Source organism: Aquarana catesbeiana, linkage group LG07, assembly GCF_042186555.1.
Source record: "Aquarana catesbeiana isolate 2022-GZ linkage group LG07, ASM4218655v1, whole genome shotgun sequence".
NCBI lineage: Eukaryota > Metazoa > Chordata > Amphibia > Anura > Ranidae > Aquarana > Aquarana catesbeiana.
The window spans coordinates 155,222,795-155,240,301 of record NC_133330.1 but is presented as its reverse complement, the minus strand read 5'-3'; positions in this window follow the sequence as shown (position 1 = coordinate 155,240,301).

Sequence of the window (17,507 nt, the reverse complement as noted above, 5' to 3'; positions counted from 1 at the left end):
TTTTCAATCACCTTTTTCTGTCACTTTTTAAATAGCTTTTTTTTTCTCTGGTTCCTTCAGGCTATCAATTAACGGGGGTGGTTATTTGCTCACAGGTGCCTATATAACTGTGTGTAGGACTCATTCTGAGCCTGCTCAGTCTGAGGCTGTGGAACTCTGTGTAAGTGGAACTGGTATAAGTGGTGAGTTAAAAACCAGAGTTAGAGTTAACAAGTCTTGCTTTTTGTTTGCTGGGTTGCATTTTTGGGGCTTTTCCTTTTAGTTTTTCAATCACCTTTTTCTGTCACTTTTTAAATAGCTTTTTTTTTATCTGGTTCCTTCAGGCTATCAATTAAGGGGGGGGTGGTTAATTGCTCACAGGTGCTTATATAACTGTGTTTAGGACTAATTCTGAGCCTGCTCAGTCTGAGGCTGTGGAACTCTGTATAAGTGGAACTGGTATAAGTGGTGAGTTAAAAACCAGAGTTAGAGTGAACAAGTCTTGCTTTTTGTTTGCTGGGTTGCATTTTGGGGGCTTTTCCTTTTAGTTTTTCAATCACCTTTTTCTGTCACTTTTTAAATAGCTTTTTTTTTCTCTGGTTCCTTCAGGCTATCAATTAACGGGGGTGGTTAATTGCTCACAGGTGCCTATATAACTGTGTGTAGGACTCATTCTGAGCCTGCTCAGTCTGAGGCTGTGGAACTCTGTGTAAGTGGAACTGATATAAGTGGTGAGTTAAAAACCAGAGTTAGAGTTAACAAGTCTTGCTTTTTGTTTGCTGGGTTGCATTTTTGGGGCTTTTCCTTTTAGTTTTTCAATCACCTTTTTCTGTCACTTTTTAAATAGCTTTTTTTTTATCTGGTTCCTTCAGGCTATCAATTAAGGGAGGGTGGTTAATTGCTCACAGGTGCCTATATAACTGTGTGTAGGACTCATTCTGAGCCTGCTCAGTCTGAGGCTGTGGAACTTTGTGTAAGTGGAACTGGTATAAGTGGTGAGTTAAAAACCAGAGTTAGAGTGAACAAGTCTTGCTTTTTGTTTGCTGGGTTGCATTTTTGGGGCTTTTCCTTTTAGTTTTTCAATCACCTTTTTCTGTCACTTTTTAAATAGCTTTTTTTTTCTCTGGTTCCTTCAGGCTATCAATTAACGGGGGTGGTTATTTGCTCACAGGTGCCTATATTACTGTGTGTAGGACTCATTCTGAGCCTGCTCAGTCTGAGGCTGTGGAACTCTGTGTAAGTGGAACTGGTATAAGTGGTGAGTTAAAAACCAGAGTTAGAGTTAACAAGTCTTGCTTTTTGTTTGCTGGGTTGCATTTTTGGGGCTTTTCCTTTTAGTTTTTCAATCACCTTTTTCTGTCACTTTTTAAATAGCTTTTTTTTTATCTGGTTTCTTCAGGCTATCAATTAAGGGGGTGGTTAATTGCTCACAGGTGCTTATATAACTCTGTGTAGGACTCATTCATAGCCTGCTCAGTCTGAGGCTGTGGAACTCTGTGTAAGTGGAACTGGTATAAGTGGTGAGTTAAAAACCAGAGTTAGAGTGAAGAAGTCTTGCTTTTTGTTTGCTGGGTTGCATTTTTTGGGGCTTTTCCTTTTAGTTTTTCAATCACATTTTTCTGTCACTTTTTAAATAGCTTTTTTTTTTCTCTGGTTCCGTCAGGCTATCAATTAACGGGGGTGGTTAATTGCTCACAGGTGCCTATATAACTGTGTGTAGGACTAATTCTGAGCCTGCTCAGTCTGAGGCTGTGGAACTCTGTGTAAGTGGAACTGGTATAAGTGGTGAGTTAAAAACCAGAGTTAGAGTGAACAAGTCTTGCTTTTTGTTTGCTGGGTTGCATTTTGGGGGCTTTTCCTTTTAGTTTTTCAATCACCTTTTTCTGTCACTTTTTAAATAGCTTTTTTTTTTCTCTTGCTCCTTCAGCCTATCAATTAACTGGGGTGGTTGATTGCTCACAGGTGCCTATATAACTGTGTGTAGGACTCATTCTGAGCATGCTAAGTCTGAGGCTATGGAACTCTGTGTAAGTGGAACTGGTATAAGTGGTGAGTTAAAAACCAGCGTTAGAGTGAACAAGTCTTGCTTTTTGTTTGCTGGGTTGCATTTTTGGGGCTTTTCCTTTCAGTTTTTCAATCACCTTTTTAGGTCACTTTTTAAATAGCTTTTTTTTTCTCTGGTTCCTTCAGGCTATCAATTAAGGGGGGTGGTCAATTGCTCACAGGTGCCTATATAACTGTGTGTAGGACTCATTCTGAGCCTGCTCAGTCTGAGGCTGTGGAACTTTGTGTAAGTGGAACTGGTATAAGTGGTGAGTTAAAAACCAGAGTTAGAGTGAACAAGTCTTGCTTTTTGTTTGCTGGGTTGCATTTTTGGGGCTTTTCCTTTTAGTTTTTCAATCACCTTTTTCTGTCACTTTTTAAATAGCATTTTTTTCTCTGGTTCCTTCAGGCTATCAATTAAGGGTGGTGGTTAATTGCTCACAGGTGCCTATATAACTGTGTGTAGGACTCATTCTGAGCCTGCTCAGTCTGAGGTTGTGGAACTTTGTGTAAGTGGAACTGGTATAAGTGGTGAGTTAAAAACCAGAGTTAGAGTGAACAAGTCTTGCTTTTTGTTTGCTGGGTTGCATTTTTGGGGCTTTTCCTTTTAGTTTTTCAATCACCTTTTTCTGTCACTTTTTAAATAGCTTTTTTTTTCTCTGGTTCCTTCAGGCTATCAATTAACGGGGGTGGTTAATTGCTCACAGGTGCCTATATAACTGTGTGTAGGACTCATTCTGAGCCTGCTCAGTCTGAGGCTTTGGAACTCTGTGTAAGTGGAAATGGTATAAGTGGTGAGTTAAAAAGCAGCGTTAGAGTGAACAAGTCTTGCTTTTTGTTTGCTGGGTTGCATTTTTGGGGCTTTTCCTTTTAGTTTTTCAATCACCTTTTTCTGTCACTTTTTAAATAGCTTTTTTTTTCTCTGGTTCCTTCAGGCTATCAATTAAGGGGGGTGGTTAATTGCTCACAGGTGCCTATATAACTGTGTGTAGGACTCATTCTGAGCCTGCTCAGTCTGAGGCTGTGGAACTTTGTGTAAGTGGAACTGGTATAAGTGGTGAGTTAAAAACCAGAGTTAGAGTGAACAAGTCTTGCTTTTTGTTTGCTGGGTTGCATTTTTTGGGCTTTTCCTTTTAGTTTTTCAATCACCTTTTTCTGTCACTTTTTAAATAGCTTTTTTTTTCTCTGGTTCCTTCAGGCTATCAATTAAGGGTGGTGGTTAATTGCTCACAGGTGCCTATATAACTGTGTGTAGGACTCATTCTGAGCCTGCTCAGTCTGAGGTTGTGGAACTTTGTGTAAGTGGAACTGGTATAAGTGGTGAGTTAAAAACCAGAGTTAGAGTGAACAAGTCTTGCTTTTTGTTTGCTGGGTTGATTTTTGGGGCTTTTCCTTTTAGTTTTTCAATCACCTTTTTCTGTCACTTTTTAAATAGCTTTTTTTTTCTCTTGTTCCTTCAGGCTATCAATTAACGGGGGTGGTTAATTGCTCACAGGTGCCTATATAACTGTGTGTAGGACTCATTCTGAGCCTGCTCAGTCTGAGGCTGTGGAACTCTGTGTAAGTGGAAATGGTATAAGTGGTGAGTTAAAAAGCAGCGTTAGAGTGAACAAGTCTTGCTTTTTGTTTGCTGGGTTGCATTTTTGGGGCTTTTCCTTTTAGTTTTTCAATCACCTTTTTCTGTCACTTTTTAAATAGCTTTTTTTTTCTCTGGTTCCTTCAGGCTATCAATTAAGGGGGGTGGTTAATTGCTCACAGGTGCCTATATAACTGTGTGTAGGACTCATTCTGAGCCTGCTCAGTCTGAGGCTGTGGAACTTTGTGTAAGTGGAACTGGTATAAGTGGTGAGTTAAAAACCAGAGTTAGAGTGAACAAGTCTTGCTTTTTGTTTGCTGGGTTGCATTTTTGGTGCTTTTCCTTTTAGTTTTTCAATCACATTTTTCTGTCACTTTTTAAATAGCTTTTTTTTTCTCTGGTTCCGTCAGGCTATCAATTAACGGGGGTGGTTAATTGCTCACAGGTGCCTATATAACTGTGTGTAGGACTAATTCTGAGCCTGCTCAGTCTGAGGCTGTGGAACTCTGTGTAAGTGGAACTTGTATAAGTGGTGAGTTAAAAACCAGAGTTAGAGTGAACAAGTCTTGCTTTTTGTTTGCTGGGTTGCATTTTGGGGGCTTTTCCTTTTAGTTTTTCAATCACCTTTTTCTGTCACTTTTTAAATAGCTTTTTTTTTTCTCTTGCTCCTTCAGCCTATCAATTAACTGGGGTGGTTGATTGCTCACAGGTGCCTATATAACTGTGTGTAGGACTAATTCTGAGCCTGCTCAGTCTGAGGCTGTGGAACTCTGTGTAAGTGGAACTGGTATAAGTGGTGAGTTAAAAACCAGCATTAGAGTAAACAAGTCTTGCTTTTTGTTTGCTGGGTTGCATTTTTGGGGCTTTTCCTTTCAGTTTTTCAATCACCTTTTTCGGTCACTTTTTAAATAGCTTTTTTTTTCTCTGGTTCCTTCAGGCTATCAATTAAGGGGGGTGGTTAATTGCTCACAGGTGCCTATATAACTGTGTGTAGGACTCATTCTGAGCCTGCTCAGTCTGAGGCTGTGGAACTTTGTGTAAGTGGAACTGGTATAAGTGGTGAGTTAAAAACCAGAGTTAGAGTGAACAAGTCTTGCTTTTTGTTTGCTGGGTTGCATTTTTGGGGCTTTTCCTTTTAGTTTTTCAATCACCTTTTTCTGTCACTTTTTAAATAGCTTTTTTTTCTCTGGTTCCTTCAGGCTATCAATTAACGGGGGTGGTTAATTGCTCACAGGTGCCTATATAACTGTGTGTAGGACTCATTCTGAGCCTGCTCAGTCTGAGGCTGTGGAACTCTGTGTAAGTGGAACTGGTATAAGTGGTGAGTTAAAAACCAGCGTTAGAGTGAACAAGTCTTGCTTTTTGTTTGCTGGGTTGCATTTTTGTGGCTTTTCCTTTTAGTTTTTCAATCACCTTTTTCGTCACTTTTTAAATAGCTTTTTTTTTTCTCTGGTTCCTTCAGGCTATCAATTAAGGGGGGTGGTTAATTGCTCACAGGTGCCTATATAACTGTGTGTAGGACTCATTCTGAGCCTGCTCAGTCTGAGGCTGTGGAACTTTGTGTAAGTGGAACTGGTATAAGTGGTGAGTTAAAAACCAGAGTTAGAGTGAACAAGTCTTGCTTTTTGTTTGCTGGGTTGCATTTTTGGGGCTTTTCCTTTTAGTTTTTCAATCACCTTTTTCTGTCACTTTTTAAATAGCTTTTTTTTTCTCTGGTTCCTTCAGGCTATCAATTAACGGTGGTGGTTATTTGCTCACAGGTGCCTATATAACTGTGTGTAGGACTAATTCTGAGCCTGCTCAGTCTGAGGCTGTGGAACTCTGTGTAAGTGGAACTGGTATAAGTGGTGAGTTAAAAACCAGAGTTAGAGTTAACAAGTCTTGCTTTTTGTTTGCTGGGTTGCATTTTTGGGGCTTTTCCTTTTAGTTTTTCAATCACCTTTTTCTGTCACTTTTTAAATAGCTTTTTTTTTATCTGGTTCCTTCAGGCTATCAATTAAGGGGGGGTGGTTAATTGCTCACAGGTGCTTATATAACTGTGTGTAGGACTCATTCTGAGACTGCTCAGTCTGAGGCTGTGGAACTCTGTGTAAGTGGAACTGGTATAAGTGGTGAGTTAAAAACCAGAGTTAGAGTGAAGAAGTCTTGCTTTTTGTTTGCTGGGTTGCATTTTTTGGGGCTTTTCCTTTTAGTTTTTCAATCACATTTTTCTGTCACTTTTTAATTAGCTTTTTTTTTCTCTGGTTCCGTCAGGCTATCAATTAACGGGGGTGGTTAATTGCTCACAGGTGCCTATATAACTGTGTTTAGGACTAATTCTGAGCCTGCTCAGTCTGAGGCTGTGGAACTCTGTGTAAGTGGAACTGGTATAAGTGGTGAGTTAAAAACCAGCGTTAGAGTGAACAAGTCTTGCTTTTTGTTTGCTGGGTTGCATTTTTGTGGCTTTTCCTTTTAGTTTTTCAATCACCTTTTTCTGTCACTTTTTAAATAGCTTTTTTTTTTCTCTGGTTCCTTCAGGCTATCAATTAAGGGGGGTGGTTAATTGCTCACAGGTGCCTATATAACTGTGTGTAGGACTCATTCTGAGCCTGCTCAGTCTGAGGCTGTGGAACTTTGTGTAAGTGGAACTGGTATAAGTGGTGAGTTAAAAACCAGAGTTAGAGTGAACAAGTCTTGCTTTTTGTTTGCTGGGTTGCATTTTTGGGGCTTTTCCTTTTAGTTTTTCAATCACCTTTTTCTGTCACTTTTTAAATAGCTTTTTTTTTCTCTGGTTCCTTCAGGCTATCAATTAACGGGGGTGGTTATTTGCTCACAGGTGCCTATATAACTGTGTGTAGGACTCATTCTGAGCCTGCTCAGTCTGAGGCTGTGGAACTCTGTGTAAGTGGAACTGGTATAAGTGGTGAGTTAAAAACCAGAGTTAGATTTAACAAGTCTTGCTTTTTGTTTGCTGGGTTGCATTTTTGGGGCTTTTCCTTTTAGTTTTTCAATCACCTTTTTCTGTCACTTTTTAAATAGCTTTTTTTTTATCTGGTTCCTTCAGGCTATCAATTAAGGGGGGGTAGTTAATTGCTCACAGGTGCTTATATAACTGTGTGTAGGACTCATTCTGAGCCTGCTCAGTCTGAGGCTGTGGAACTCTGTGTAAGTGGAACTGGTATAAGTGGTGAGTTAAAAACCAGAGTTAGAGTGAAGAAGTCTTGCTTTTTGTTTGCTGGGTTGCATTTTTTGGGGCTTTTCCTTTTAGTTTTTCAATCACATTTTTCTGTCACTTTTTAAATAGCTTTTTTTTCTCTGGTTCCGTCAGGCTATCAATTAACGGGGGTGGTTAATTGCTCACAGGTGCCTATATAACTGTGTTTAGGACTAATTCTGAGCCTGCTCAGTCTGAGGCTGTGGAACTCTGTGTAAGTGGAACTGGTATAAGTGGTGAGTTAAAAACCAGAGTTAGAGTGAACAAGTCTTGCTTTTTGTTTGCTGGGTTGCATTTTGGGGGCTTTTCCTTTTAGTTTTTCAATCACCTTTTTCTGTCACTTTTTAAATAGCTTTTTTTTTTCTCTTGCTCCTTCAGCCTATCAATTAAGGGGGGTGGTTAATTGCTCACAGGTGCCTATATAACTGTGTGTAGGACTCATTCTGAGCCTGCTCAGTCTGAGGCTGTGGAACTTTGTGTAAGTGGAACTGGTATAAGTGGTGAGTTAAAAACCAGAGTTAGAGTGAACAAGTCTTGCTTTTTGTTTGCTGGGTTGCATTTTTGGGGCTTTTCCTTTTAGTTTTTCAATCACCTTTTTCTGTCACTTTTTAAATAGCTTTTTTTTCCTCTGGTTCCTTCAGGCTATCAATTAACGGGGGTGGTTAATTGCTCACAGGTGCCTATATAACTGTGTGTAGGACTCATTCTGAGCCTGCTCAGTCTGAGGCTGTGGAACTCTGTGTAAGTGGAACTGGTATAAGTGGTGAGTTAAAAACCAGAGTTAGAGTTAACAAGTCTTGCTTTTTGTTTGCTGGGTTGCATTTTTGGGGCTTTTCCTTTTAGTTTTTCAATCACCTTTTTCTGTCACTTTTTAAATAGCTTTTTTTTTATCTGGTTCCTTCAGGCTATCAATTAAGGGAGGGTGGTTAATTGCTCACAGGTGCCTATATAACTGTGTGTAGGACTCATTCTTAGCCTGCTCAGTCTGAGGCTGTGAAACTCTGTGTAAGTGGAACTGGTATAAGTGGTGAGTTAAAAACCAGAGTTAGAGTAAACAAGTCTTGCTTTTTGTTTGCTGGGTTGCATTTTTGTGGCTTTTCCTTTTAGTTTTTCAATCACCTTTTTCTGTCACTTTTTAAATAGCTTTTTTTTCTCTGGTTCCTTCAGGCTATCATTTAACAGGGGTGGTTAATTGCTCACAGGTGCCTATATAACTGTGTGTAGGACTCATTCTGAGCCTGCTCAGTCTGAGGCTGTGGAACTCTGTGTAAGTGGAACTGGTATAAGTGGTGAGTTAAAAACCAGCGTTAGAGTGAACAAGTCTTGCTTTTTGTAAGCTGGGCTGCATTTTTGGGGCTTTTCCTTTTAGTTTTTCAATCACCTTTTTCTGTCACTTTTTAAATAGCTTTTTTTTTTCTCTGGTTCCTTCAGGCTATCAATTAAGGGGGGTGGTTAATTGCTCACAGGTGCCTATATAACTCTGTGTAGGACTCATTCTGAGCCTGCTCAGTCTGAGGCTGTGGAACTTTGTGTAAGTGGAACTGGTATAAGTGGTGAGTTAAAAACCAGAGTTAGAGTGAACAAGTCTTGCTTTTTGTTTGCTGGGTTGCATTTTTGGGGCTTTTCCTTTTAGTTTTTCAATCACCTTTTTCTGTCACTTTTTAAATAGCTTTTTTTTTCTTGGTTCCTTCAGGCTATCAATTAACGGGGGTGGTTAATTGCTCACAGGTGCCTATATAACTGTGTGTAGGACTCATTCTGAGCCTGCTCAGTCTGAGGCTGTGGAACTCTGTGTAAGTGGAACTGGTATAAGTGATGAGTTAAAAACCAGCGTTAGAGTGAACAAGTCTTGCTTTTTGTTTGCTGGGTTGCTTTTTTGGGGCTTTTCCTTTTAGTTTTTCAATCACCTTTTTCTGTCACTTTTTAAATAGCTTTTTTTTTCTCTGGTTCCTTCAGGCTATCAATTAAGGGGGGTGGTTAATTGCTCACAGGTGCCTATATAACTGTGTGTAGGACTCATTCTGAGCCTGCTCAGTCTGAGGCTGTGGAACTTTGTGTAAGTGGAACTGGTATACGTGGTGAGTTAAAAACCAGAGTTAGAGTGAACAAGTCTTGCTTTTTGTTTGCTGTGTTGCATTTTTGGGGCTTTTCCTTTTAGTTTTTCAATCACCTTTTTCTGTCACTTTTTAAATAGCTTTTTTTTTCTCTGGTTCCTTCAGGCTATCAATTAACGGGGGTGGTTATTTGCTCACAGGTGCCTATATAACTGTGTGTAGGACTCATTCTGAGCCTGCTCAGTCTGAGGCTGTGGAACTCTGTGTAAGTGGAACTGGTATAAGTGGTGAGTTAAAAACCAGAGTTAGAGTTAATAAGTCTTGCTTTTTGTTTGCTGGGTTGCATTTTTGGGGCTTTTCCTTTTAGTTTTTCAATCACCTTTTTCTGTCACTTTTTAAATAGCTTTTTTTTTATCTGGTTCCGTCAGGCTATCAATTAAGGGGGGGTGGTTAATTGCTCACAGGTGCTTATATAACTGTGTGTAGGACTCATTCTGAGCCTGCTCAGTCTGAGGCTGTGGAACTCTGTGTAAGTGGAACTGGTATAAGTGGTGAGTTAAAAACCAGAGTTAGAGTGAAGAAGTCTTGCTTTTTGTTTGCTGGGTTGCATTTTTTGGGCCTTTTCCTTTTAGTTTTTCAATCACATTTTTCTGTCACTTTTTAAATAGCTTTTTTTTTCTCTGGTTCCGTCAGGCTATCAATTAACGGGGGTGGTTAATTGCTCACAGGTGCCTATATAACTGTGTGTAGGACTAATTCTGAGCCTGCTCAGTCTGAGGCTGTGGAACTCTGTGTAAGTGGAACTTGTATAAGTGGTGAGTTAAAAACCAGAGTTAGAGTGAACAAGTCTTGCTTTTTGTTTGCTGGGTTGCATTTTGGGGGCTTTTCCTTTTAGTTTTTCAATCACCTTTTTCTGTCACTTTTTAAATAGCTTTTTTTTTCTCTTGCTCCTTCAGCCTATCAATTAACTGGGGTGGTTGATTGCTCACAGGTGCCTATATAACTGTGTGTAGGACTCATTCTGAGCATGCTAAGTCTGAGGCTGTGGAACTCTGTGTAAGTGGAACTGGTATAAGTGGTGAGTTAAAAACCAGCGTTAGAGTGAACAAGTCTTGCTTTTTGTTTGCTGGGTTGCATTTTTGGGGCTTTTCCTTTCAGTTTTTCAATCACCTTTTTCGGTCACTTTTTAAATAGCTTTTTTTTTTCTCTGGTTCCTTCAGGCTATCAATTAAGGGGGGTGGTTAATTGCTCACAGGTGCCTATATAACTGTGTGTAGGACTCATTCTGAGCCTGCTCAGTCTGAGGCTGTGGAACTTTGTGTAAGTGGAACTGGTATAAGTGGTGAGTTAAAAACCAGAGTTAGAGTGAACAAGTCTTGCTTTTTGTTTGCTGGGTTGCATTTTTGGGGCTTTTCCTTTTAGTTTTTCAATCACCTTTTTCTGTCACTTTTTAAATAGCTTTTTTTTTCTCTGGTTCCTTCAGGCTATCAATTAACGGGGGTGGTTAATTGCTCACAGGTGCCTATATAACTGTGTGTAGGACTCATTCTGAGCCTGCTCAGTCTGAGGCTGTGGAACTCTGTGTAAGTGGAACTGGTATAAGTGGTGAGTTAAAAACCAGCGTTAGAGTGAACAAGTCTTGCTTTTTGTTTGCTGGGTTGCATTTTTGTGGCTTTTCCTTTTAGTTTTTCAATCACCTTTTTCTGTCACTTTTTAAATAGCTTTTTTTTTTCTCTGGTTCCTTCAGGCTATCAATTAAGGGGGGTGGTTAATTGCTCACAGGTGCCTATATAACTGTGTGTAGGACTCATTCTGAGCCTGCTCAGTCTGAGGCTGTGGAACTTTGTGTAAGTGGAACTGGTATAAGTGGTGAGTTAAAAACCAGAGTTAGAGTGAACAAGTCTTGCTTTTTGTTTGCTCGGTTGCATTTTTAGGGCTTTTCCTTTTAGTTTTTCAATCACCTTTTTCTGTCACTTTTTAAATAGCTTTTTTTTTCTCTGGTTCCTTCAGGCTATCAATTAACGGGGGTGGTTATTTGCTCACAGGTGCCTATATAACTGTGTGTAGGACTCATTCTGAGCCTGCTCAGTCTGAGGCTGTGGAACTCTGTGTAAGTGGAACTGGTATAAGTGGTGAGTTAAAAACCAGAGTTAGAGTTAACAAGTCTTGCTTTTTGTTTGCTGGGTTGCATTTTTGGGGCTTTTCCTTTTAGTTTTTCAATCACCTTTTTCTGTCACTTTTTAAATAGCTTTTTTTTTATCTGGTTCCTTCAGGCTATCAATTAAGGGGGGTGGTTAATTGCTCACAGGTGCTTATATAACTGTGTTTAGGACTAATTCTGAGCCTGCTCAGTCTGAGGCTGTGGAACTCTGTATAAGTGGAACTGGTATAAGTGGTGAGTTAAAAACCAGAGTTAGAGTGAACAAGTCTTGCTTTTTGTTTGCTGGGTTGCATTTTGGGGGCTTTTCCTTTTAGTTTTTCAATCACCTTTTTCTGTCACTTTTTAAATAGCTTTTTTTTTTCTCTTGCTCCTTCAGCCTATCAATTAACTGGGGTGGTTGATTGCTCACAGGTGCCTATATAACTGTGTGTAGGACTCATTCTGAGCATGCTAAGTCTGAGGCTGTGGAACTCTGTGTAAGTGGAACTGGTATAAGTGGTGAGTTAAAAACCAGCGTTAGAGTGAACAAGTCTTGCTTTTTGTTTGCTGGGTTGCATTTTTGGGGCTTTTCCTTTCAGTTTTTCAATCACCTTTTTCGGTCACTTTTTAAATAGCTTTTTTTTTCTCTGGCTCCTTCAGGCTATCAATTAAGGGGGGTGGTTAATTGCTCACAGGTGCCTATATAACTGTGTGTAGGACTCATTCTGAGCCTGCTCAGTCTGAGGCTGTGGAACTTTGTGTAAGTGGAACTGGTATAAGTGGTGAGTTAAAAACCAGAGTTAGAGTGAACAAGTCTTGCTTTTTGTTTGCTGGGTTGCATTTTTGGGGCTTTTCCTTTTAGTTTTTCAATCACCTATTTCTGTCACTTTTTAAATAGCTTTTTTTTTCTCTGGTTCCTTCAGGCTATCAATTAACGGGGGTGGTTAATTGCTCACAGGTGCCTATATAACTGTGTGTAGGACTCATTCTGAGCCTGCTCAGTCTGAGGCTGTGAAACTCTGTGTAAGTGGAACTGGTATAAGTGGTGAGTTAAAAACCAGAGTTAGAGTGAACAAGTCTTGCTTTTTGTTTGCTGGGTTGCATTTTTGTGGCTTTTCCTTTTAGTTTTTCAATCACCTTTTTCTGTCACTTTTTAAATAGCTTTTTTTTCTCTGGTTCCTTCAGGCTATCATTTAACGGGTGTGGTTAATTGCTCACAGGTGCCTATATAACTGTGTGTAGGACTCATTCTGAGCCTGCTCAGTCTGAGGCTGTGGAACTCTGTGTAAGTGGAACTGGTATAAGTGGTGAGTTAAAAACCAGCGTTAGAGTGAACAAGTCTTGCTTTTTGTAAGCTGGGTTGCATTTTTGGGGCTTTTCCTTTTAGTTTTTCAATCACCTTTTTCTGTAACTTTTTAAATAGCTTTTTTTTTTCTCTGGTTCCTTCAGGCTATCAATTAAGGGGGGTGGTTAATTGCTCACAGGTGCCTATATAACTGTGTGTAGGACTCATTCTGAGCCTGCTCAGTCTGAGGCTGTGGAACTTTGTGTAAGTGGAACTGGTATAAGTGGTGAGTTAAAAACCAGAGTTAGAGTGAACAAGTCTTGCTTTTTGTTTGCTGGGTTGCATTTTTGGGGCTTTTCCTTTTAGTTTTTCAATCACCTTTTTCTGTCACTTTTTAAATAGCTTTTTTTTTCTCTGGTTCCTTCAGGCTATCAATTAACGGGGGTGGTTAATTGCTCACAGGTGCCTATATAACTGTGTGTAGGACTCATTCTGAGCCTGCTCAGTCTGAGGCTGTGGAACTCTGTGTAAGTGGAACTGGTATAAGTGGTGGGTTAAAAACCAGCGTTAGAGTGAACAAGTCTTGCTTTTTGTTTGCTGGGTTGCATTTTTAGGGCTTTTCCTTTTAGTTTTTCAATCACCTTTTTCTGTCACTTTTTAAATAGCTTTTTTTTTTCTCTGGTTCCTTCAGGCTATCAATTAAAGGGGGTGGTTAATTGCTCACAGGTGCCTATATAACTGTGTGTAGGACTCATTCTGAGCCTGCTCAGTCTGAGGCTGTGGAACTTTGTGTAAGTGGAACTGGTATAAGTGGTGAGTTAAAAACCAGAGTTAGAGTGAACAAGTCTTGCTTTTTGTTTGCTGGGTTGCATTTTTGGTGCTTTTCCTTTTAGTTTTTCAATCACATTTTTCTGTCACTTTTTAAATAGCTTTTTTTTTCTCTGGTTCCGTCAGGCTATCAATTAACGGGGGTGGTTAATTGCTCACAGGTGCCTATATAACTGTGTGTAGGACTAATTCTGAGCCTGCTCAGTCTGAGGCTGTGGAACTCTGTGTAAGTGGAACTTGTATAAGTGGTGAGTTAAAAACCAGAGTTAGAGTGAACAAGTCTTGCTTTTTGTTTGCTGGGTTGCATTTTGGGGGCTTTTCCTTTTAGTTTTTCAATCACCTTTTTCTGTCACTTTTTAAATAGCTTTTTTTTTTCTCTTGCTCCTTCAGCCTATCAATTAACTGGGGTGGTTGATTGCTCACAGGTGCCTATATAACTGTGTGTAGGACTAATTCTGAGCCTGCTCAGTCTGAGGCTGTGGAACTCTGTGTAAGTGGAACTGGTATAAGTGGTGAGTTAAAAACCAGCATTAGAGTAAACAAGTCTTGCTTTTTGTTTGCTGGGTTGCATTTTTGGGGCTTTTCCTTTCAGTTTTTCAATCACCTTTTTCGGTCACTTTTTAAATAGCTTTTTTTTTCTCTGGTTCCTTCAGGCTATCAATTAAGGGGGGTGGTTAATTGCTCACAGGTGCCTATATAACTGTGTGTAGGACTCATTCTGAGCCTGCTCAGTCTGAGGCTGTGGAACTTTGTGTAAGTGGAACTGGTATAAGTGGTGAGTTAAAAACCAGAGTTAGAGTGAACAAGTCTTGCTTTTTGTTTGCTGGGTTGCATTTTTGGGGCTTTTCCTTTTAGTTTTTCAATCACCTTTTTCTGTCACTTTTTAAATAGCTTTTTTTTCTCTGGTTCCTTCAGGCTATCAATTAACGGGGGTGGTTAATTGCTCACAGGTGCCTATATAACTGTGTGTAGGACTCATTCTGAGCCTGCTCAGTCTGAGGCTGTGGAACTCTGTGTAAGTGGAACTGGTATAAGTGGTGAGTTAAAAACCAGCGTTAGAGTGAACAAGTCTTGCTTTTTGTTTGCTGGGTTGCATTTTTGTGGCTTTTCCTTTTAGTTTTTCAATCACCTTTTTCGTCACTTTTTAAATAGCTTTTTTTTTTCTCTGGTTCCTTCAGGCTATCAATTAAGGGGGGTGGTTAATTGCTCACAGGTGCCTATATAACTGTGTGTAGGACTCATTCTGAGCCTGCTCAGTCTGAGGCTGTGGAACTTTGTGTAAGTGGAACTGGTATAAGTGGTGAGTTAAAAACCAGAGTTAGAGTGAACAAGTCTTGCTTTTTGTTTGCTGGGTTGCATTTTTGGGGCTTTTCCTTTTAGTTTTTCAATCACCTTTTTCTGTCACTTTTTAAATAGCTTTTTTTTTCTCTGGTTCCTTCAGGCTATCAATTAACGGTGGTGGTTATTTGCTCACAGGTGCCTATATAACTGTGTGTAGGACTAATTCTGAGCCTGCTCAGTCTGAGGCTGTGGAACTCTGTGTAAGTGGAACTGGTATAAGTGGTGAGTTAAAAACCAGAGTTAGAGTTAACAAGTCTTGCTTTTTGTTTGCTGGGTTGCATTTTTGGGGCTTTTCCTTTTAGTTTTTCAATCACCTTTTTCTGTCACTTTTTAAATAGCTTTTTTTTTATCTGGTTCCTTCAGGCTATCAATTAAGGGGGGGTGGTTAATTGCTCACAGGTGCTTATATAACTGTGTGTAGGACTCATTCTGAGACTGCTCAGTCTGAGGCTGTGGAACTCTGTGTAAGTGGAACTGGTATAAGTGGTGAGTTAAAAACCAGAGTTAGAGTGAAGAAGTCTTGCTTTTTGTTTGCTGGGTTGCATTTTTTGGGGCTTTTCCTTTTAGTTTTTCAATCACATTTTTCTGTCACTTTTTAATTAGCTTTTTTTTTCTCTGGTTCCGTCAGGCTATCAATTAACGGGGGTGGTTAATTGCTCACAGGTGCCTATATAACTGTGTTTAGGACTAATTCTGAGCCTGCTCAGTCTGAGGCTGTGGAACTCTGTGTAAGTGGAACTGGTATAAGTGGTGAGTTAAAAACCAGCGTTAGAGTGAACAAGTCTTGCTTTTTGTTTGCTGGGTTGCATTTTTGTGGCTTTTCCTTTTAGTTTTTCAATCACCTTTTTCTGTCACTTTTTAAATAGCTTTTTTTTTTCTCTGGTTCCTTCAGGCTATCAATTAAGGGGGGTGGTTAATTGCTCACAGGTGCCTATATAACTGTGTGTAGGACTCATTCTGAGCCTGCTCAGTCTGAGGCTGTGGAACTTTGTGTAAGTGGAACTGGTATAAGTGGTGAGTTAAAAACCAGAGTTAGAGTGAACAAGTCTTGCTTTTTGTTTGCTGGGTTGCATTTTTGGGGCTTTTCCTTTTAGTTTTTCAATCACCTTTTTCTGTCACTTTTTAAATAGCTTTTTTTTTCTCTGGTTCCTTCAGGCTATCAATTAACGGGGGTGGTTATTTGCTCACAGGTGCCTATATAACTGTGTGTAGGACTCATTCTGAGCCTGCTCAGTCTGAGGCTGTGGAACTCTGTGTAAGTGGAACTGGTATAAGTGGTGAGTTAAAAACCAGAGTTAGATTTAACAAGTCTTGCTTTTTGTTTGCTGGGTTGCATTTTTGGGGCTTTTCCTTTTAGTTTTTCAATCACCTTTTTCTGTCACTTTTTAAATAGCTTTTTTTTTATCTGGTTCCTTCAGGCTATCAATTAAGGGGGGGTAGTTAATTGCTCACAGGTGCTTATATAACTGTGTGTAGGACTCATTCTGAGCCTGCTCAGTCTGAGGCTGTGGAACTCTGTGTAAGTGGAACTGGTATAAGTGGTGAGTTAAAAACCAGAGTTAGAGTGAAGAAGTCTTGCTTTTTGTTTGCTGGGTTGCATTTTTTGGGGCTTTTCCTTTTAGTTTTTCAATCACATTTTTCTGTCACTTTTTAAATAGCTTTTTTTTCTCTGGTTCCGTCAGGCTATCAATTAACGGGGGTGGTTAATTGCTCACAGGTGCCTATATAACTGTGTTTAGGACTAATTCTGAGCCTGCTCAGTCTGAGGCTGTGGAACTCTGTGTAAGTGGAACTGGTATAAGTGGTGAGTTAAAAACCAGAGTTAGAGTGAACAAGTCTTGCTTTTTGTTTGCTGGGTTGCATTTTGGGGGCTTTTCCTTTTAGTTTTTCAATCACCTTTTTCTGTCACTTTTTAAATAGCTTTTTTTTTTCTCTTGCTCCTTCAGCCTATCAATTAAGGGGGGTGGTTAATTGCTCACAGGTGCCTATATAACTGTGTGTAGGACTCATTCTGAGCCTGCTCAGTCTGAGGCTGTGGAACTTTGTGTAAGTGGAACTGGTATAAGTGGTGAGTTAAAAACCAGAGTTAGAGTGAACAAGTCTTGCTTTTTGTTTGCTGGGTTGCATTTTTGGGGCTTTTCCTTTTAGTTTTTCAATCACCTTTTTCTGTCACTTTTTAAATAGCTTTTTTTTCCTCTGGTTCCTTCAGGCTATCAATTAACGGGGGTGGTTAATTGCTCACAGGTGCCTATATAACTGTGTGTAGGACTCATTCTGAGCCTGCTCAGTCTGAGGCTGTGGAACTCTGTGTAAGTGGAACTGGTATAAGTGGTGAGTTAAAAACCAGAGTTAGAGTTAACAAGTCTTGCTTTTTGTTTGCTGGGTTGCATTTTTGGGGCTTTTCCTTTTAGTTTTTCAATCACCTTTTTCTGTCACTTTTTAAATAGCTTTTTTTTTATCTGGTTCCTTCAGGCTATCAATTAAGGGAGGGTGGTTAATTGCTCACAGGTGCCTATATAACTGTGTGTAGGACTCATTCTTAGCCTGCTCAGTCTGAGGCTGTGAAACTCTGTGTAAGTGGAACTGGTATAAGTGGTGAGTTAAAAACCAGAGTTAGAGTAAACAAGTCTTGCTTTTTGTTTGCTGGGTTGCATTTTTGTGGCTTTTCCTTTTAGTTTTTCAATCACCTTTTTCTGTCACTTTTTAAATAGCTTTTTTTTCTCTGGTTCCTTCAGGCTATCATTTAACGGGGGTGGTTAATTGCTCACAGGTGCCTATATAACTGTGTGTAGGACTCATTCTGAGCCTGCTCAGTCTGAGGCTGTGGAACTCTGTGTAAGTGGAACTGGTATAAGTGGTGAGTTAAAAACCAGCGTTAGAGTGAACAAGTCTTGCTTTTTGTAAGCTGGGCTGCATTTTTGGGGCTTTTCCTTTTAGTTTTTCAATCACCTTTTTCTGTCACTTTTTAAATAGCTTTTTTTTTTCTCTGGTTCCTTCAGGCTATCAATTAAGGGGGGTGGTTAATTGCTCACAGGTGCCTATATAACTCTGTGTAGGACTCATTCTGA